The sequence below is a fragment of the Canis lupus genome, chromosome 16, assembly GCF_011100685.1.
Source record: "Canis lupus familiaris isolate Mischka breed German Shepherd chromosome 16, alternate assembly UU_Cfam_GSD_1.0, whole genome shotgun sequence".
Classification (NCBI taxonomy): domain Eukaryota; kingdom Metazoa; phylum Chordata; class Mammalia; order Carnivora; family Canidae; genus Canis; species Canis lupus.
In genome coordinates, this window is record NC_049237.1 from 57,192,400 (window position 1) to 57,215,430 (window position 23,031).

Sequence of the window (23,031 nt, forward strand, 5' to 3'; positions counted from 1 at the left end):
AGTTTGGTTCTATTGCTTTTGTTAAGTATTCATCTGTATTCATTCCGTTACCAAATCATCTCATACGTATGTATAAATTCATAAAATACGCAATATTTTAAAGTATTTTCAGTCTGCCTGAATTTTATGAAATCAAATAGAAGAATTTCTTGCTCCTAAGGATGTGTGCAAGATTTTCATACATAAAATGACAAAATCTGCAAATTAAGTACATTTTCTAATCAAGAAATTTTCAGATGCTGATTTTTTTGAAAAGCAACAAGACTTATGTAAGGATCACTCAATTTTTGCTTGTTTCAGAAATGATCAACAAATTCTACATGTCAATAGTTTGCCATTCACCTACTACCGGATTTGAAATGATGTTCAAACAGGGTGTATCTGCCCCAGAATATGAGCACTTGGTAAGGCAGATGAAGTCAAATCACTAAATGGACTTAGAAGTGCACCTGTGTGAATCTGGATGGACATAAGCAACCTTGCGAGCTAATGACTGTGGTAAAATTTGGTTATAACGTTATACTTTAAGAGCACAAGAAAGATCGCAGCATCGTTGGGAAACATGCTTTCATCTATTGTAAAGAACACCCTATAAAACCAGCATCTTTGGTATATTACTAGACAAAATTCATTCTTAAATCTTCAGATTCTGAGAATAGCTAAAAGAACATGTCTCTCAAAAGGAAGCTCTACCATATTGAAAACTGGGTCCTTTATTTTATATTTTTTTAAAGATTTATTTATTCATGAGAGACAGAGAGAGAGAGAGAGAGAGAGAGAGAGAGAGGCAGAGACACAGGCAGAGGGAGAAACAGGTTCCCCACAATCGTCCGATGTGGGACTTGATCCCAGAACCCTGGGGTCATGCATGCCCTGTGCCAAAGGCTCAAGCACTGAGCCACCCAGGCATCCCCAACTGGGTCCTTTAAAACCACATTCTTGTAACTAATACGTGAATATACTAGCATAGTTTAAGATATATCTTTTCTTTCTTTCTTTTTTTTAATGTGCACCTGACTTGATAAAGGTCAATGAAATTTTAGGCTAGAGTGAATGGATAAAAAATTGAAAAACTACTTAAAAAAAACAATTCCTTCCAGGTAAAGAACAATTGACCCAGGCAGCCCGGGTGGCTCAGCAGTTTAGTGCTGCCTTCAGCCTGGGTTGTGATCCTGGAGACCCAGGATCAAGTCCCACATCAGGCTCCCTATGGGGAGCCTGCTTCTCCCTCTGCCTGTGTCTCTGCCTCTCTCTCTCATGCTCTGTGTCTCTCATGAATAAATAAATAAATAATATTAAAAAAAAAAAAGAACAATTGACCCCTAGGTGATATAATTCACTTGAGGAAAGCCAGGATAATGTCTGGAATATAGTAAATGCCCAATAAAGAGCATCTTTTGTAAAAGCAACTTCCTTCAGGCTCAAGAAAAAAAAAAGTCTTTGTCTTATAGTTATATTTACCATCTATCAAATAACAAAACTGTAATGCACACTGTATCAATGATGAAATAGGTTTTTAAAGGCTGAAACTAGAAAAGGTAATTATTTAATTAACAAAAAAATACTAAGCAAACAAAAATAGAAAGCAAGGATTTTCCCCCTTGTTTTATAAATGAGAACACAGACACAGGGAGGTTAAATTTCTTTTCTAAGACCATAGTACAGGCAGCTTGTTGAACCCCAAACAACCGCTCTTTGTTTGAAAGACAAACTCTTCCACGCTACCATGTTTCTTGGCTTGTACTACAGTACATATGAGCAAAACAGCTAAATGTAAATTTATCCACTGGTGCATGCAAATAAATCACTTTCCTTTTTCTTTCTTTGTGAAGAAAAATAGAACACATTAATAAAATCAGAATAATTTCCTACAATTTGATGTCATAGTATAATCAATTTTTTCTTAGTAAGATTGTCTAATGCGTATAGAATACAAACTCTGTGTGTAGATGTTTATAGAAAAGGACCCTGAGTAAAATTAAGTTAATGCTCCATCCATGAGTTGCTTTTTTAGAAATTTAACATTGAGGACAATGATAAAATAATCAATTCCTGCCTTACGGTTTGCTTACAGAAGGAGCTCTACCATAAAGGCATTCACAGCGAGCAACTGGATTAAGACCATGATCTTTGGTCACTAAAATACATTTTAAGTTGGTAATCCTATGCAAAATAGTAACATTTAAAATCACAGAAAATCCAAAAGCTAACATGACTCCCGTCCACAAATTTTAGGATATTGACAAGCCAACAGTTAATACAGAAACTATTTGGTTGTAGGACTATTTTTATAAAGACTTAGATGATGTCCTTGCATCCATGTCAGTTGCTTATCTGCTCTTTATGCTGCAGTAGTAGAAATATTGCCGTGGGAGGACCTAGTCACTGATGTTCATCTACCATCACCTCTCTGAAAGAATAGTGATTCCAGAACAAGCAATCTTCCTCATCTTGCCTCAAACCAACGCCCTGCTTGTGTCCTATTATATGTCTGTCACCTTGTTGGGGAACCTCATTCTATTGATTCCCTTTAGGTGCTATATTTGTGTGGTCTCTAACATCCTGGCCCAGCATACCATGCAGATGTTGGTTACACCTCCTGTGGGAATGCAGCCAACTGCCAGACCAACTGCTGCTTCACATCCACTGGCTCTGGTTTCACAGCTCCTCTTGCCCCTCAGGGCTTGCACATGGCTGGGTACCCACATAGGCTCATGCCTGTGAGATGTGGGGTTCCTCCATTGGAACTCTCTGGCTTACACACTTTCCAGGGGCCTCAGCTAAACATTTGTGGAACCGTACTGCAATCAGTCTTCTCCCGCCAAAATTCCTTCCTTCCTGCTTTCCTTCAGAGGTGTCAGGCCCGCATCACCTTTAAGGCTCTCTCACTTTCCCTAGTTCCCTCTCTATCCAAATCCAATATAACCTGTTCTTGCTTATCTTGTCCTCACCTCCCCACTGTCACTGCCCTCACCTTTGACGTACATGCTGTGAAATTCAATGGCCATTTTTACCCTTAATTACTTCCTTACCTATATGTTCAAAGTCACTTTTTCTGTCTTAGAATGTTTTGGCTTTGACATTCATATTTCTATCTTCTTCTTAAATTTGTTTTCTGACTCTTCCTTCTTAATCTTACTGGTGAGCTGGTATCTTAAATGTTCCCTCTCTGTTTGATTCTGTCTTAGGACCTTACTCCTTTTCCCTCTATATGTTTCCTCAAAATCATTTCATCTCCACACTCTCATTTTGCAGATATGTTCATGTCTGAGTCCCTTGGTTGAGCTTTGAACTGATATATCCAAATGCACTCTTAAAATCTTCTTTTGTGTGATTTGTAATTGCTCGAAATTCCATATGGACAAAATGGAACTCATCATCTTTACCATCTAAGCCCTTATTTCAGGAAATGACGTTTTCATAAAGTTGGGTGTTAATCTCCTCTGACCTCTCAATCTCTTCATACATCAAATACCCACATCCTGTGGACTCTAATCCTACTTGATCACACATTTATTCACTGCATATTACCCTCTGCCGCTATTCAGACATGGGCGATTATTGCCTTTTGCTTGACTTAGTATAATAGCCTCCTTAGTCTCTCTTTGTCTGAAATCTGAAGTCATCTGATCAATTCCCTGCATCAATCAGAGTGATCATTCTAAAGTTCAGACATGATCCTTTCACTATCTTCCTTAGAGCCCTTAAATGTTTCCTACAGATGGATAGATCCATGTTCAATTCGATGGCTATCTCTCTTCATTGGGATTTTCTAGGAAATGCGTGCTAAGACTCTGAAATCCATGTCACAAACTTCAGTAGGGAGAGATGTCACCTTTCCTAGGGGATGTTCTCAGAAGCATTACCTGCAAAGGAAGGAGACAATATTATTGGTGTGTGTGTGTGTGTGTGTGTGTGAGAGAGAGAGAGAGAGAGAGAGAGAGAGAGAGAGAGAGGAGGAGGAGGAACTGTCTGTGATGAGGATGTAACAGATGTCTCCATTAATCCCACAGGAAGCTCCAGAGCTGGAATACCCTTTGGAATTGTTTCACATTAAAACAAAGGGCCAGGCTTTTGTGCTGCTAGCACAGGTTAGTCACTGCATGAACTCTGGAAGGGAATATTACCTTGTGAAATTCAGCTTCCTTTGGCTTAGAGCAATTTCTGAGTAGGACACAACTATGTGCCATCGGCATCCAACACTTTCCCCAGTGGAGAGGATGAAGAGATGGCCCAGGGCAGTACAGCCTGGCATACACTTCCCTATACCCCTCTACCCCTCAGTTGTCAGGGATAGTACCCATGTAGGCTTTTCAATCCAGTGCAATTATCAGTAGTTCCAATTTCATTCTTATAAGTGTACTAGATTTAGCAAAACAAATTATATGGTCACTGTATTAACTTGCTAGAGTTGCCATAACAAAATACCAGATTGGGTGATTTAAACAGCAGACATTTAATTTCTTACATTGTCTAATCTGGATGTCCAGGATCAAGTGTTCATAAGTCTGGTTTTTCCTGACTTGGTTCACAGGCAACCTATCTTCTTGCTGTGTCCTCACATGGCCTTTCCTCTGAGCATGTGCATCCGCCAAATCTCCAGGTCCAAATTTTCTTTTCTTATTATGACACCAGTAATTTTGGAATAAGACTTACCCTAATGGTCTCATTTTAGCTGAATCATCTACTTAAAGGTGCCATCTCCAAATACAGGCACATTTTGAGGTCCTGGGAATTAAGACTTTAGTACGTGAACTTTGGGGAGAACAATTCAACCTGCAACAGTCATCGTAGTTTTAAGTGATCATGTCTTTTATGTCTTTGCCTCTTCAGTTTCCTCTCCTGCCATTTTTTATTCATGTATCCTCTCTTTGAGTCAGAGACCTATTTTTGGTTTCCCGAGGATATCACGTACTCTCTGGCTTTGAGCTGCAAACATGCTACTTTCTGTCGCAGGTGTCAGCTTAGCAATCATTTCCTTTAGAAATACTTACCTGCCTCATTGCATCAAGGTTCATTTCCTCTACTGTATCCTCCTAGAGGGACAATATAGTGCAGTCCTAGCAGGTATCATATTATATCCTTTCCACTAACCTAAAGCACAAGAACATGGACTACATGTGTCCACAATTGTTTCTCCAGAGTGTATCTCAGGACCTTGCACGTGATAGATACTAAGTATATGGATAAAGATAGATATAGATTTTGAGGGACCTTACTGTCTTAAAAATGTACGTTTATTTTAAATATAATAGAATAAGTTAAGTTCAGAGATTTTATGAAGATTATGACCTAAGGGTATTCCTTAATTGTCTCTACTTTAAACCCTGACTCTATCCCATCTGCATCTCCCATGCCAAGTATCTCTGGGGGTATTGAGCACATGGGTAAAAAGTGCAGGGTTTCTGATTCCCCAGCCAGCTATGGGGCTCAGGACCTACTCACAGTACCTAGCAGTTGTACCTGAGTCCCAAAAATTTGACCAGAAAATGACAATAATACAAATAACTTACAGTTCAAGTAAGAGGGCCTAGCATCTAAGTGATAGAAACAACAATCCATTCTTCATGTTTTTCATGAAACATTTTATTTATGAGATAGAACTCCTTCAAGAAAAAGATGAACACTTTAACAATAACAATGACAACAGATGTGTAATAAGAAAACCCAAGGATATTCACACAGAAGAATAACTGTGTGCAAAAGCCACACAAAGAAGACCCCCTGGACCTGACAAATTTGATAAATGCATTGGAAGAAAAACATGTCGGAGATGTAAAATGGTTGCCTGGAACATCAAGTGGAAGGGCTTAAAGCCACGAATAAAATATAAGGATATATAAAAACTAAGTTGGGAGATTTAAAGACACTTGAGGAATATATCCAGAAAAACCAGCAACTAAAATATAGATAATCAAACTAAAATAAAAATGATCAGAGCGCCTGGATGGCGCAGTCGATTAAGCATCTGCCTTTGGCTTGGGTCATGATCCTGGCTGGAATCCCAGGACCCACCGCCATGTCGGGCTCCCTGCTCAGTGGGGAGTCTGCTTCTCCCTTTCGCTCTGCCCCTCCTCATTTGTGCTCTCCCTCTCTCTCTTGCTTACACTCTCTTTCTCTTGATAAATAAATAAAAGTTAAAAAAACTAAGATATAGATAAGAGGGAAAAATGAATTTACAAATAAATGTTAGAGAAAGAATTTCCTTGAGAAGAAGAAAAGTCTGAACTTGAAGATGATTTAAGGGAGTAATGATAATAATAGCAGTAAGACCATCCTTTCGTTCGATGTTTCATCTCTTTCTTACAAGCTAGAAGCTTGGAAAGAGCTAGAGACTACTGAGATAAAGATGTCTGCTATTCAAGAATTCCCTTCTTGACAAAGATGCTCCCCTCTAAGGATTAATTAAAGCTCTTTGTAACTATGCAAGCATTCAGCGACTATAATACTCAAGTAAGTTGCATGAAGAGTTTTAAGCAAATATAAAGTTAGCAAAACAGAGATTCAGAGATGATATAATTGGAGGAATTTATTAGGATGCAGTGAATATTGTGTTTTCATACACAAACACACTCACATATATGAACACAAGTTAAAAATCCAAATAATAAGTCGCTGAGTTACAGTGACTTGCAGTTGCCCTGACTTTAAATTCTGTCTGGACAACTTATCAGCTGTGTCTACTGAAAGGTTGTTAGACTGTCTATACTTCAGTTTCCTCATCTATAAATAAATTCAATAGTATTATACCACTCATCCTTAATGTGATATTAATTCATTTAATATTTGTGGAGTTAGTAGAACACTATGTCCTATTAAATACTGTGTGAGCTTATTGAATAAATAAATGACATCATGAATGACAAAGTGACTGCAATGAGTAACAATTAAGTGTTATTTCAAACAATTATACATGCAAACTATGATCCAAAATTAAACTATCTCAAGATAGCACATCCTGGGGAGAGGGATGTGAAAGGTGATGTATTACTCACATCTACATAGAAGGGGTAGTGGTGGTGAGACAAGGCGTAGGAGTGTTCAAAGCCCTCCTGTGAGGTTGAGGTGAATGAATTGTGGAAGAGGGTATAGAGAATGTTAGTGGGGAAAGAGTTGCTATTGTGTCTCACATTATGACAGAGAGATTTTTCTTTCATTGAGGTAAAGAGAAGACAGCTACTAATGGAATGTAAAATTTCAATAGAGCTTTCAAATAAACAAAGAGAGAAAAAAGTAAATGAATAGCATCTTGATGGGACCAGCAAAATTAGGAAAATGAGGAAAAAAATAAATGATTAATGTAAATTAAAGCAGAAAGAATAAAACCAAATATAGCAATTGTTACATTCTAATTGAGCTGAATTCTTCTTTTAGGAGATAGACTGTCAGATTATGTTAGAATAAACAACATTTCTGTACTACTTTAAAAAAAAATCATTTAATGGACAATGAGTATATTTTGAAAATGGAAAGTAAGTGTTTTTCTTTTTAATGTTACAAATAAAAGCATGGAGAAATCAATACCAGACAAGAGAAAGTAGGAGAGGCAACCTTATTTTCAGACAAGGTGAAATTTAATGTTATAAATACAGAAGATGAAGATTACCTAATAATTAAGGAGCAAATTTATGATGGTTATACAACATTTATAAAAATGAATGTATCAAAGAGCATGATAGGTCTTTGATACAGACCAGATATCCAAATACTATAATTTGAAAAGGAAATGGAAGCATTATGTATGTGTGATGTTATTAAATTTTTCAACATAACATTTTCAGAATCAGAGACATCAATGAGAGTGCTTCTCAAATAACATGTGGTAAAGAACTAGGTGTTTGTTTCTTTTAGCCCCATCATGAACTGATTCAGTAAAAAAAAAAAAAAAAAAAAAAAAAAAAAGTTAGGAAATTGAAATAAGGTTTTAATATTAGATGTCATGAAAATAAAATTACTCTAATTGCTACAAAAATTTTCTAAACACTAACTCTCCATTTCTTTGCTGACCTCATCATGGATTGTAATAAACCACCATACACCAGCTCTGGCCCATACATCATCTTTGAGTAGTACTAGTCTACAGGGCAAAGTGAGTAAAGCTCTAAGTGGCTGTATATGTCAACAGTCTTGATTTATCAGCCATACAGAGAGATCATTACATCTGTAAACAAGGAAAACATATTTTGACTTTTCACGGAAAGTTTAGTCATGACAACAAAGATTATCTTAGGTTTACACTGGAGAGTTTCACAGTGCAATATGCCTATGCATAACATAATGAAGTCAAAAATAAATATAAATTGCCTGGACAAGAGGAAACACTCCCACGCTCATATCACTTCCTCATTTAAAACTGCAGGCATGTCTCAGGAAGAGACATGGAAAATCTCAGGGAGATCTATAAAGCAGTCTAGGGGTCACAGCCAAAATAATAGTCAGATGAAAATGATAGCTTTCCAATGTTGATAATAACAAAACAAATGATAAATGATAAAAGTCTTTAGAGCACATCTTAAGGAATTGTAAAAATATTTAAACAAACAAAACAAAGCTGGATAAGGGAAATAAGAGAAACACTGAAAATGATAAATTAAAAAATAATAGTAAATGATAAATAAATCTGCAAGGTAATTATTTAGAGATATAAGTAAGATGAACTACTCACGAACTTAACATAGGAACAAAAAAGGAAAGCCAAAAAAAATCCAAAAAATAATGAGACGCACAGAGATTCAACTTTTTTTTTAAAGCAATAATCTAAAATAATAATAGTAATAATAATAATAATGATATCCCAGCAAAGCAAAAATAAACACAGTAACATAAGTATTGAAATGTATGAATAGACCAAGCCAGGCATCATTGGAAAATCTAAAACAAACATTATCATTTGAAAAAAACAACTAGAGTTTTAGTAATCATTCCATAATTATTTATTTTTATTTTATTTTTTAAATTTACTTAGTAGAGACACAGAGAGAGGCAGAGAAATAGGCAGAGAGAGAAGCAGGCTTCCTGTAGGGAGCCTGAAGGCAGACTAGATTCTGGATCAAGAGATCCTGGGATCGCCCAGAGCTTAAGGCAGAAGCTCAGCCACTGAGCCACCCAGGCATCCCTCACTCCATTATTATTTAAACTAATCCAGATTGGGGGTGCCTGAGTTGCTCAGTGGGTTAATTGCCTGCCTTTGGCTCATGTTATGATCTCAGGGTCCTGGTATCCAGCCCCAGGTGGGGCTCCCTGCTAGGGGGAGTCTGCTTCTCCCTCTCCTTCTGTTCCTCCCCTCATTGTACTCTTTTTCTCACTCTTAAATAAATAAATAAATAAATAAATAAATAAATAAATAAATAAATAAATACATACATACATACATACATAAATAAATAAAAAATAAATACTCTTTAAAATATATATATATATATATAAACTATTTCAGATTGTAGTCAAAGATGGTATCTCTCAGACACTCCCCTTTACAACTAAAATTCCCTGGACTTCATATAAAAACAAGCATAAAAAACATCTGGGAAGTAGGAAGAAGGAAGGCAGCTGCGGACCTTAGAAGTTGAAGAACCATGGGGTGGTATGTTTCTGTGTTTCCTTACTGATCCCCCTCCCCCTGCCCAAATATCCAGACAGGATATTGCAGAAGCTTCCAACTTTCAACTACCAAGAGGCACAGAGAAAAAATCTCCAAGAGAGGCCTGTACCCCTAGACAAGGGAGGGAAACTTTTTTCAGCAATACCCATCCTATTCCAGGAAAATGCCAACAGAAAAAAACTCACCTGCACCCCACCTCTCACTTACCTGTGGTTTCAGTAGAATCTCTTGGTGAGAACAGTGAAATGGGTAAAATCAAAATATAATGCAATATCCTACTTGTAATGAATTATTTAAATCATTAGGCAATTATACTTAAAAATGGACCTTCATAAAACTTAGGCTTGACACTGCCCTTGAGATGGTAAAATGATACCAGTGACTATGATGAGGTTTTTATTGTATTCAGATCCTGAAACAACCTTAAGACAAGGGTACAAAGTGATATCTTTAAAAACACTGTACACAAAATCAAGGTGGAATCCTAAAAATGTTCAAATAACATTTGAAAGAGTAATTGAAAGAGAAAAGCAAAGAAAGGAATGAGAAACCAACAAAAAAAATGATAAATAATTTTTAAATGACATATTTAAGCTCTAATATACCAATAAGTAGCTTAAATATAAATGCTCTACATGTATCAAAGGACAGAGATTCGTAGCATAGGTTAAAGAAAGAGAGAGACCCATTAGATCTCCACAACTTTTTCATCCCACCCCAGCCTCACTCCTGGTAACCACCATTCTACGCTCTGCTTCTGAGTTTGATCTTTTGAAACCCCACATATGAGATAATGCTAGCGTGCAGCATGGTGATGATTCTTAATAACACTGTATTGTATACTTAAAATTTGTTGAGAATAGATCTTAAGTGTCCTCCTCATACACACACACAAAGGTAACTCTCCACCAGGATATTGTATTAATTAGCCAGACAGTAGTAATCATTGCACTGTATATGTACATCAAAACATCATGTTGTACAAGTTAAATATGTACAATTTTTAAAGAATCAAAAAATTATTTATGGAGGCAAAACCACATCCTACTATGGCATTTATAAGAAATTAATTACAAATACCACAAAGGTAGTTTGAATTTAAAAGAACAAAAACTACGTATAATGCAAATATTAATCACAACAGTAGGAATGGTTACATTAATACAAGATAAAGTAGACTTCAAATAAGAGAAAATTGCTAGATACAATGATGACAAAGGATGGATATGGAAGATGTAAGGATCCTAAATATGTACTCACCCAATAAAAGAACTTCAAGGCACATAATGCAGGACCTGATGGAACTAACAGAGGATACAATCAAATTTGATGATTCAATACATAAATATTACTGGCTGGATAAAATCAGCAAAGATATACAATAACTGAACAACACAGTCAACTGGTATAATCAAACTAACATATACGGAACATCCACCCAACAGCAGTAGCTATAAGATAGGCTATGGACTGACCCAAAAACAAACCTCAAAAAAATTAAGCATTGAAATCATTCAGAAAATGCTTTCTAAACATAATAGAATCAAACTAGAAATCAATAATGAAAGGATAATAGGAAAATCTCTAGAACCTTGGAAACACAAGTAAATAAATTACTGGTCAAATAGGGAGATCAAAAGAAAAATTTTAAAAATACATAAGACAAAATGAAAATGAAAATATAGCATATCACATGTGAAATGTAGTTAATGAAGTACAAAGAATAAATTGTGGCATAACACGCTCATATTAGAATTGAGGGAATGTATAAAATCAATAAGTTTCTACATCAGTAAAGGTTAAAAAAAAGTTAATATAAACTCAAAACAAGTAGAAGGAATGAAGACAATGAAGCTAAAAGCAGAAGTCAATGGAATTGAAGTCAGACAATAAAGAAAATAATTAAAACAAAAACATTGGCTATACTAAAAAAAAAAAGGAAAAGAAAAGAAAAGAAAAGAAAAGAAAAGAAAAGAAAAGAAAAGAAAAGAAAAAAGAAAGTCAATAAATCAGTAAGTTGGCAAACCTCCAGAAAGATAATGCCAGGAATGAAACAGGAAATATCTCTACACAACCTGTAGCCTTTAATAAGGGAATGCAGCAAACAACACTGCTCATGAGGATAAAACTTACAAGAAACAGACCAATTATTGGAAAACTCACTAACCACCCAAGTCACCTGAGATAAAATGACAATCTGAATAGCCTTATAACTATTAAGAAAACCAAATCCATAATTTTTAAAGTGTGGCAGTTTTTTTTTTTTTAAACAAGTGCATGCTATGACCCACAAGTTACATCCTGAACATTTTTCCAGAGAAATGAAGACATGTTCACACAAAACCTGTAGATAAATGTTTACAGCAGCTATAGTCAGAATAACTAAAAATTGGAAACAGGCCAGATGCCTTTCAACATGTGGATGGTTAAATTCATGATGGTACTTTGAGATCATAGAATACTATGCAACTATTACAAGGGAGTATTTTTTTCTTTTTTAATTCTTATATTTTATGTATTTTTTTCATCAAGGCAAGTGCACTCCTTAATCCTTATCACCTATTTCACCCATCTCCCCATCCCATTCACACCTGGTAACCATAAGTTTGTTCTTGGTCTGTCTCCATTTCTTGGTTTCTCTTTCTCCGTCTTCTCTTTTTTCCCTTTGCTTGTTTGTTTGTTTTGTTTCTTAAATTCCACATAAGAGTGAGATCATACAGTATTTGTCTTTCTGCGACTGACTTATTTTGCTTAGTAGTATAGTGTCTAGATCCATCCAGGTTGTTGGAAATGGCAAGATTCATTCTTTTTTATAGCTGATATTCTAATATATATATGTAATATATATATAATTATATAATAATTTATATATAAATATATATATATAATTTTGCAAATGTTGAACCACCCTTGCATCTGAGGAATAAATCCCACTTGATCATGGTGTATGGTTTCTTAAATGCATTATTGGATTCAGCTTCCTAATATTTTCTTGAGGACTTTTGCATCTATGTTCATCAGAAACATTGGCCTGTAGTTCTTTTGTTGTGGTGTCTTTACTTGGTTTTGGTACCAAGGTAATGCTGGCCTCATTGAATGAATTTGGAAGTTTTCTTTTCTCTTCTATTTTTTGGAATAGTTTGAGAAGAACAGGTGCTAACTCTTCTTTAAATGTTTAGTAGAATTCACCTGTGAAACCATTTGGTCCTGGGATTTTGTTTGTTGGAAGTTCTTTGATTACTGATTCAATTTCTTGACTGGTTTGTGGCCTGTTCAAGTTTTCTAGTTCTTCCTATTTCAGTTCTGTAATTTACATGTTTCTAGGAATTTATCCATTTCTTCCAGATTGCCCAATTTCTTGGCATATGGTTTTTTATAATACTTTCTTATAATTGGGTAAATGTTAAGAGGATTTTCCCTCTTCATTTGTGGACTCTCCAGTGTGAAAGTCTGGCTTTGTCCTTCTCTATACTACCAATGGATGACCATGGTCCATTTTGCTCCTAAACCACATCTTTGTCCTACCTTCCTCGATGTGGCCTCTTCTCTACCTATAACTGTGGAGTTTGTTGTGCCAGTCTTCAGATTGTTTTCTGGGTTATTTATGATGATGTGTGTGTTATCTTTTTGCATGCATGGGAAGAGTTGAGCTTAGGATCCTCCTTCTCTGCTTTCTTTCCCCAAAGAACTATTGATTACAGAAAAACCTATATTGATCTCTAAAGAATTATGCCATAGGACTAACACAGCCAAACCCCAAATTTCACATACTGTATGATTCCATTCACATATCATTCTAGAAATAACATTATGGCTATGGAGAACAGATTGGTAGTTGCCAGGGGTTTACTAAGAAGAGATAGAAGTGGATGACTCTTGCCATGAAAGGATGACATTAAGGATGCTTGTAGTGATAGGAACATTCTTCATCTTGCCTATATCAACATCAGTATTCTGACTTAGCTAGTGTATTATATTTTTGCAAGATGTTAACTTTGGGGAGAAAATTGGTAAAAATTACATGGGATCTGAGTTTTTTTCTTACAACTGCACGTGAATCTACACTCATTTCAAAACAAAAAGTTTAGTAGAAAAATAAGGAAATGGGTCTCAGGAAAGTTCCAGAAATTTCCCCAAACAAACCTTGTACAAAATATCAAGATGTAATAGAAGAGAAGAATATAAATTAAGAATCAGCTAATCTTATGGAATTACTCAGTAGGTAATGAAATACAATTGCTAGATAGAGAGGAACAGATTGAACAAGGGAGAAATAGATGATTCCTGTTACTTTAACTTTCAACAACTGCTTCTAAGACAAAACAGAGCACAGTGAATGGAAAAATGAAAACAAACAATGGGGAACAATAAGAGACCTACAACACACTAATAAAATCCATCTCTATCCCTGAAGTCTTGGTCTCTTGTCTTGTGTGTTAAAATGACAGTCTTCTAATTCTGAAAAAAAATTAAATCTCGACTTCAACCCTTTTATTAATCTGTTGATACTTATAAAGGTAAGAAGGCAGCTAATTCTGGGACCTCTGGATGTCTCAGTTGGTTAAATATCTGACTTTTGATTTTGGTTCAAGTCATGATCTCAGGGTCTTGAGATCAAGCCCCATATGAGGCTTTACACTGGCATGGAGCCTGCCTAAGATTCTCTCTCTGTCTCCCTCTGGCCCTGCACTCTCCCCACTGCACCTACATGTACTCTCTCTCTCTCTCTCAAAAAAAGAAAAAAAAAAAAAAAGGTGGTTAATGCTTTTGTGGGCTCTCTTTATGAACTAATCCTGATTTCCTGATTCTGAAATACAGATAAATGCTTCTTCCAAGAGCAGCCACTTGATCCTTGGAAGGCAGCATTACAACTTGTGATTGATGCTCAGAATGAAGGAATGGAGACCTGGTAAGAAGAAATAATTGTGCTGAAGAAATCAATTTAAAACATCTTGGCATGTACCCATTTGCACTGAATAATTTATAAATGCAAAAGCAAGAAGTGGCAAAGATACACTTAAAAAGTAGATGAAATGTACATGTGCACAATTGTGGGTCCATTTAGCTCAACCAGGAACACGGTTCTTAAGATCTTGTCCCTTCTGTGTCAGAGTTATTGTGAGAACAAACTGAGGGAGCCTGTTGAAAAGACACTGAAAACTTAGAAATTAACTTAATATCAAAAAAACTTCCTAATTGTTGTGTATTTTTTCTTAGAACTCTGAGGCAAAGTTTCCATGTTTATCTGTGGATATTTTTTAAAGTATTTAAGTAATTACATTAAATTTGATGCAGGAAAAAAACAGAAACAACAAGAAGCAAGAAAATCTAATTTTTTTTTCTAATTGTTTCATGAAATTTATGTTATTCCTTGGATGCTGTTGATGTGGATCATATTACTTTACCTCATTGTTTTGTTCATCTAAATCATCATGTTCTCTCTTCCTCTGTAATTAACAGACCCAAAATATACAATAAGTAATCCATAGCTAATAAATGGAATAATATAACTAAGGGGTCCTGAAAAATATTGAGAATCCTTATAGAATGGTTTCTGGCCTGACCATAAGTTCTGATCTTACCCGTTGGCAATCTTGATAATATTGAATCTTATACAGGTTAGCTTGGCAATGGTGCTGTCTTTTGGGGCCTCCATGAATAGTGCTTTTGGGTAAATTTTTCTTCTTGATTCTGTTGTAAAATGATGATGAAGCTTTTAATGTATCCCACATGTCACATTTGCAGCATTACTCATGATTGCTTACTTCCACATGAATGAACTAGTGTAATCTTTAAAAAATGAAAATAATCACTATATAATTAATAGGTGAAGAAATTGTGATCTTTAAGTGTAGTAGAATAGGACAGGCTTTCAGTAATGATAAAGCAAGCTCTAAACTCTGGAAATGTGACATTAAAGTCACTGTTTCACTCCCTTTCTTTTATACCCAGGACATCTTTAAAGGGTGAGCTTTGAATCATTTCACTGTACTTTGCGCTTGAAAAATAATCAAAAGCAGAATTTTCATTAAAAGAAAACCGAAATAATTAGCCTAATGATCATAATAGATGGCAGAGCAATTATAACTGAGGATCAGTTTCCAAATCATGGTGCTAGGACCCCTTCCAGGGCCAATTATATAGATAGATAGATAGATAGATAGATAGATAGATAGATCTTAAGGAAACAATCGACATATATATGTCATATATATCTGTATATATCATATATAGATATATCTTAAGGAAACAATTGACATCATTAGTAGGTTGTAACTGATGCAGAAATGAGCATTTATTTATTCTTTAAGTACTGTGCATGTGTTTATAAACTAATTTCAAGTCATAAATATTTTTCATGTTATTTTTATCTGAACCAAATGGCATTCTAATATCCTGTCATCTAAATTATGTTAAACTTGTCTTTATCAATATAAAGATCAATGTTTCTCAGTTAAGGTAAAAAAAAAAAATCAAGGGATTGAAAACATTTAAAAAATGCTGTGATCTACTTTAAAAATATTTCAGAATTTTTAAAGATCACTTATAGTTACCATTTGAGAAAAGTGGCATCTAAATTAAACATGATTCCCCTAATGCCGACTCTACAGACTTCTGTGCATGGCAGCTACGCATCCTTGTGAAGATAAATGCTTATTCCCTGATGGACTTCGAGTATCCCCTCAGTAAGTGAGTTAGGATCAGAGTGCACACAACGTCAGTGAGATGCAAGCCATGGTGAACAAACAAAGCCATGAGCAGTCATTTCCTAGGTGTATTGTTAAAAACAGATTGTCTAATGGAAATTAGGAGGAATGCTTCTCAGTAGCTGTGTTTAGCATGTTTAATATGCAAGCATAAAAGGCAAGACTTTGTGAATAAATTATCAGCTTACTATCATCCTTATTTTGCTTATCATTTTTTTCTTCTTTCCATTAGATTAATTTTTCCTCTTTACACTGTTGTTACATTTCAATCTAAAATCTATGATTTACATATGGTCAAAATGAGCTGAAGCCAAACTTGGAGGTGCATAAATACCTTTGACAAGCAGTCAGAGCCACTTATACTAAACAGAGTAAGACAGCACCAAACCCAGGAGGAGAAATCGTTGCGATTTCTTTCAACCTTGAGACTCAAGGTGAAAGTTTCAATGCTCCAAAAACATAATGGAATGAACTATAATTGTGTCAAGTTTTCTTCTATGGAAAGTACAGTTCCTGTGGTCCTTTTAAGTAAAGTGCATTGATGCTAACTTAAATGTTTTCTGGATTTGGGCAGGATAACAGTGACACAAATTTATTAAAAACATATCTATATATGTATTATATATAATACATATGCACACATATCCACATATATATTTGCAATGAAGTAGTGTTGTTTTTTATTTAGTATTTTTCAGTATTTAAAATTTTTAATACTTAGAGTTTATTGTACATGCAAGAACAGTTCAAGATCTTGCAATATTCAAATTCAAAGCCTGATGTAAAACTCAGGGTGATGATATTACAGGACGGATTCTAAAAAAGGAAATGAGGGAGTTAAGTTGTACAATGAGTGATTATTATAATAGGGATTCAGACAGCAGAGAATTGGTTAAAAGTGGCTAATACCATTTTAGAGTGATGACTTAAGTCTCTTTTATCATCAGAGACAGTTACAAAAAGCAGCCCAACTTAAATTTCACCTGCTTTTGCAGAATAAGCGAAATTGCATTTCACTATTGTTAAATGGTTTTGTCTACTCTGGGAATTTTTAAATTTGGTCTTTCTCTTGCGTTTAATTTTAACAGCACCTTGGGCTCTCCATCTTGGACACTGCTCTTGAGAAAAAGAGAAGCACTTTATCAAATTAGTCCATTTCATGCAGTAAGGGCAGAGAAAAAACAAATTCATGCAGACACATTGGCATAAATGTGTGTGTGCACTCACACTCACACTCGCACACACATTTACTTACACATAAAAACCCAGCAGTCACTCACATCCTTCAGGTTTATAAATCAGAAAAGGTTTACTATAGTGTAGTTTAATAAGGACAAGAAAGATTATCCTTTACAATCTCATCTTTTTATGGATTAATATTCTGAGATTAAATAAATTGTCCCTAGTTTTACAATCTCAAAATGGCATAGCCAAGATGTTAACAAATGCCTAATTATACTGGTTAAAATTCAACGTTGTTTCAAAAAAGCTTTATTTCTTGGTAAAATGCTGATAGTAAAAAAAAAAAAATGCTGATAGTATTTCAGGGCTTATTTTAAAGCTATCACAGTCCTAAAATGAAAATTTTACCACAGTAATTTTAAGCATCAAGTTTTATTTTTCTTTTTGAATTTAGTGATTTGCTATTTAAATTCAAGTAGGTCCTGTTTACAGCCAGAGTTATTTTTGAATATTTTAGTTCATAAATTCAGAGGTTGATAATGATAGTTTTGTGGTGTGTAAAATTTTATTTCATGTAGTTTTAGCTTGACTTTTTACATGATGAGAATTTATCATCAGGGCTGTTTGAGTGATTGGCTCCCTCAGTTACATATCCTAGTGAACAAATGAAAGGGAAGGAAGGAAAGGAAAGGAGGGGAAGAAAAGGAACTGAGTGAGATTTGGAAGAAGAGGGAAGAGCAAAGGCCACAAGAGAATGGATGCATTCATCTGGAGAGCAGTGGCATCTTGAGCAGAATTAGTGAATGGGACTTGTAAGAATCACTACTGCCCTGAAGGGGAGGAGAGTAGGGCTGTAGGGGTGGGAGGAGCCAGGAAGGCAGCTCCTCATCAGCAGGTGACAGCCTCATCCCAGGACAATAGAGGTGCTCTGAGAAAGGAAGGTAATGAATCACATCCTGAGGAGCCACAGCAAAGCTGTGGGCTGGTTGCCGTGCAACACGTGGCAAACCTGAACACACGTGTACTTGGCATGAAGGGAGCTCTGACGAGGGCTGTCCTGGCAAATATAGCTGACTACGGTGAACATCAAACTTTTTACAAAGCGGAGAGAGAACAGAACACTGAACTATTATGTTGAGGATACACTTGAGAGAAAAGACGATCATTTTATCTCTGTCAGCTTAGACTTATTTGGACTTCCAGAAGTGGTCAATAAAATGAGACATGTGCAGATAGTCATCTATCCATACCATCTACCCATACCTCAGGATTGTTCTTGGAAAATACTACACAGTGGAAGATGGACTCATAGTGAGGATCACTGGTCACTGGGGATAGAGAATGGGATGTGTCTCAGTGAAGTCGGCTTCTTTTTTTTTTTTTTTTTCAGAGTAAATGAGAGGAAAGTGAGGCTTAGATAATTCTGATTACAGATGTATAACAAAGGAGGTAATATAAGCACATTGAAATTAAATATTAAATGATTAATAATTTTATTAATCTAAAATATATTGAGTGATGGCACCTCTATGACTCAGTCTATTCAGCCTCAGCCTTTTGATTTTGGCTCAGATCATGATCTCAAGGGCCTGAAAAATAAGTTCTTCATCCCATCCAGCTCCGCACTCAGCAGGAAGTCTGCTTGAGATTCTCTCCCTCTGTTCCTCCACCAAGAGTCTCTCTCTCTCTCTCAAAAAAAAAAAAAAAAATCTCTAAAATAAATAAATAAAAATAAAATATATCGAATTATTCTAAAAATACTAGTGTGTTAAAAAAAAAAAAAAAAGGATCTCGCGGTACTTTCAAGAAGATACATTATTAGGTTGAGTGCTTTAAAACCAAAGCACTTGAGTGACCATATCATCTGATCTTGCAACTCAAACCATTCGGGCTTAATAGGAAAAGCTGTTGGAATAGAAATTAGAACTGGAGTGAAGCTGCAGGAACTCTAAAATAAGATCCCCTATGTCTAGTTGAAAATCCATTGAACAAGAATATTCTTTAAATTAGCCTTGTACTTATGAACAGTATGGACTAAGGAGAGATAAGAAAAATGGGAATCATTTTTCAATTGGCTGAGACTCATGATAAAATAGTTTTAGAACAAATGCAATAAGGTTGCATATGATGAGAAGAAAAGAAATAGTAAATAGGATGACAGACTATAAACAAGTCATCCTGTCCTTTGTCTTTCATACAAATCCATGCCTGGCATTTACTCCCTTCCCATGAATTTCTTAATTTTACCAAGGTTCACCATGCTGTGGGAGCAGTGCTAGGCTCCCGGGACAGAACAAGTGATACAGAATAAAAGTGCCTTTGAAAACATATATCTGGATTCAAAGAATGACTTCTTGAATTAATGTACTCTTTAACCTAGGGTACATTAATGAACTTCATGTAGTCTCAGTTACAAAAATTAAAATGATAATTTTTATTCTTCAAGGATTAGTGAAATATTATGTTCCAATTCTTTAGGTTGTACATCACTGGCCCATTATCATTACACAAATTTTAGAGATATTGATCAGATATTCATTATAAGTTTATTCAAAATTCACCCACTAAACATTTAGTATATATCTGCAAGAAAGTGTGATATAGGAGATAAATTGCTAGATGAAAACATAAGTGTAGCATCATTGGGATTGTGGTTGACTGGTGGTGGGCTATCCAAAATTCATTCTCAAACCTGTCTTCTTTGTCACCTCCCACAATAAAGCTAAGGGAGAAATCCATGTTTGGCAACCTCCCTGCAAGCTGGAGGAGTTATTGGTGAAAAAATCTGCTGAAAGCCTGCTTCAGAAGGTTTTTTTCTCCACGATAAAAGTAAATGTCTCTTTTTCTGTCCATTCTTTCTTACAAGTCTCAGATGATGATCTACAGATATAAGGACCACAATTCAAAGCCATTGTCTTGCAACTAGGGCAATAGGCAAAATAATTGCCCAAATTCTGGGCAAGATCTCTGGCATAACAGATTTGCATTGACACTGAAAATGCTGAACTCTATTATTTCTGTGCATGAGAAAAAAAAAATGTCATTGTTCCTTGAGAAAATAGGAGCCAATTTTGGTTGTTCCTAATTGATGGAAGGGTCATATTAAAGAGTGGCCAAGGTTATAAGGAAGTCTAGAGGAATAATACCTAATCTTTCAGTCTTTTGAGTCATTCCTAGAGAAGAGATGCAAATTGAATTTTCAAATATAAGTATAGTTCTTTTCAGTTTTCAAAAGTTTGGCTGTGATATATCTTGGGTGGCTTTATTGAGTTTATCTTATTCTGGAGTGCTAAGCCTCTTTAATCTGTAGGTTTCAGTTGTTTGTCAATTAAGGCTACAGCTATTGATACTGAGATTTGAATTTTTTGAATTTTTGAATTTTTTTTTAACTCTCACACTTTTTCTTCCTTCCTTCCTGGATGCTTATGACACCTATATTAGGTCTTTGTTACAGTCTCTATGGTTTCTAAGGCTCTACATTTTTCCAGTTTATTTTATCTCGTTGATCATAATAGATAATTTTTTATTTTTCTACCTTTAACTTCTCTGATTCATTTTACTATTTCCTTCTTCTGCTGTTGGGCCCATCCATTGAGTTTTTTATTTCAGTTATTATAGTTTCAGTTTGAAATTTTCCACTTGATTCCATTTTATGTCTTCTATTTCTTGATGGAAACTTCTGTTGCTTTGCAGAAATTTTATGTATTTTTATTTGACTCAAGAAAAAAATATTGCATTGAGATAGAAATGATAATTTAAATGACATGTATTTCTCATCACAACTCAGGAAAGCTGTAAGGAAGTGGGAAAATATTTCTCAAGTTCTGAAATAAAATAACTGTCAACTGTCAATGCCAGAATCCTATATTTAGTTAAAATATCATTTTAGAATGAGGAGAAATCAAGAGATTATCAGATAAAGGAAAACTAGGATTTGACACCAGAAGATCTATCCTGAGAGAATAGCTAATGAAACATCTGTAAGCAGAAAGGAAACAATAAATGAAAGATATTTAGAACATCAGGAAGGAAAAAGAACACAGAGAACACACTAAGCAAAATTTTGGGTGACACAATAGTTTTTTTCACCTTTTGAGGTTTCTAAACTATATTTGTTTGTTAAAGCAAAAGTTTTAACACAAATCTATAAAGAAGAGATACTTAAGACAATTAAAAATGGGGAAAGGTAAAAGGGTGTAGGTTTTAATATTTCACTCAAATTGGCAAAATGACACCAATAGAAAGTAAACGTTTTATATGTATTACATCTAGAACAATAATGTAAAAAGCTATACAGAGATACACATAAGATCACTACAGATAAATCAAAATGGTATTCTAAAATGTATTCAAATAACTCACAGGAAAGCAGGAAAATAAAAACAAAGAAATGGAAAACAGAAGAAGCAAACAGAAAATAAGAAATAAAGTGGCAGATATGACCTAACATATCAACAATTAGATTAAGTATAAGTGGTCTGAATATATCAATTAAGAGACTTAGATGATAGAGTGGATTAAAAACCAGAGTCCCAACTATCTGGAAGAAATTCACTTCAGATATTATAATATTGGCAGGTTGAAAATGAAAGGGCTGGAAAATCATCAAGGAGATAGAATTCAACACCATCAATCAAAGGGTATAACAGACATTTTCTAGAATATGCCACGTAAGAACTGTATGTTTTTAAAATATCTGTGGAATAGATACCAAGATATATCAAACTCTAGGTCATAAAACATGACTGAAAAATCTTAAAATAATTTAAACTATACAGGGTATGTTCTCTGATCACAATAGAATAAAACTAGAAATCAAGTATAGAAAGATAACAGGAACATTTTTAAAAACTTGGAAACAAACAACATATTTGAAATAATACAGGGATAGAGGAAGCCTTAAATAAAATTTTAAAAATACATCAAAGTGAATGAAAATGAAAATGAAAATGTATCAATAACTGTGAAAATGCAAAGAAAGAAATCCATAGCAGCAAATGTATATGTTAGAATAAAGGACAAATCTAATATCAATAATCTAAACTTCCACCTCAAGAACATAAAAGAAAAGAAAGCCAACTAAAGCAAACAGAGAAAGGAAGAAATAATGATAACCAGAATAAGTGAAATTGAAAAAAAGAAAGTCAACCAGAATATGAATAAAACAGAGATCTGAGGGGTTATTTTTGGAAAAATTAATAAAATTAAAAACGTTTAGCAAAACTGACGAAGAAACACCAAAAACATAAAGTACCACTATCAAGAATGAAACAATCACCTGCAGACATCAGTAGGAAAATAAGGGAATACCTCAAACAATTCTGCACATGTAAATTTGAAAACATATGTAAAACGAACCGTTTCCTCTAAGGAAAAAAAAAATTCAAATTCGACCCACTCAATATACAGTAAATTAATTCAATAATACTATTGTATCTATTAGGTAATTTTAATTCATAGTTTAAAAAAATTCAGGTGATTTAACCGGAGATTTATAACAGAAGTTTACACAATAATTGACACTAGTTCCATTTAATCTTT

At 34.7% G+C, this 23,031-nt stretch overlaps 1 long non-coding RNA gene across 1 annotated transcript in view; it reads right to left on the reverse strand.

Annotated features, from left to right (window-relative positions):
- Window positions 1–1,616: 1,616 nt before the first annotated feature.
- Window positions 1,617–23,031, reverse strand: part of LOC119869577 — a 113,174-nt gene continuing 91,759 nt past the window's right edge. The window contains exon 5 of the long non-coding RNA XR_005371147.1: window positions 1,617–3,866. This is a non-coding gene — a long non-coding RNA (uncharacterized LOC119869577). The remainder of the gene's footprint in view (window positions 3,867–23,031) is intronic.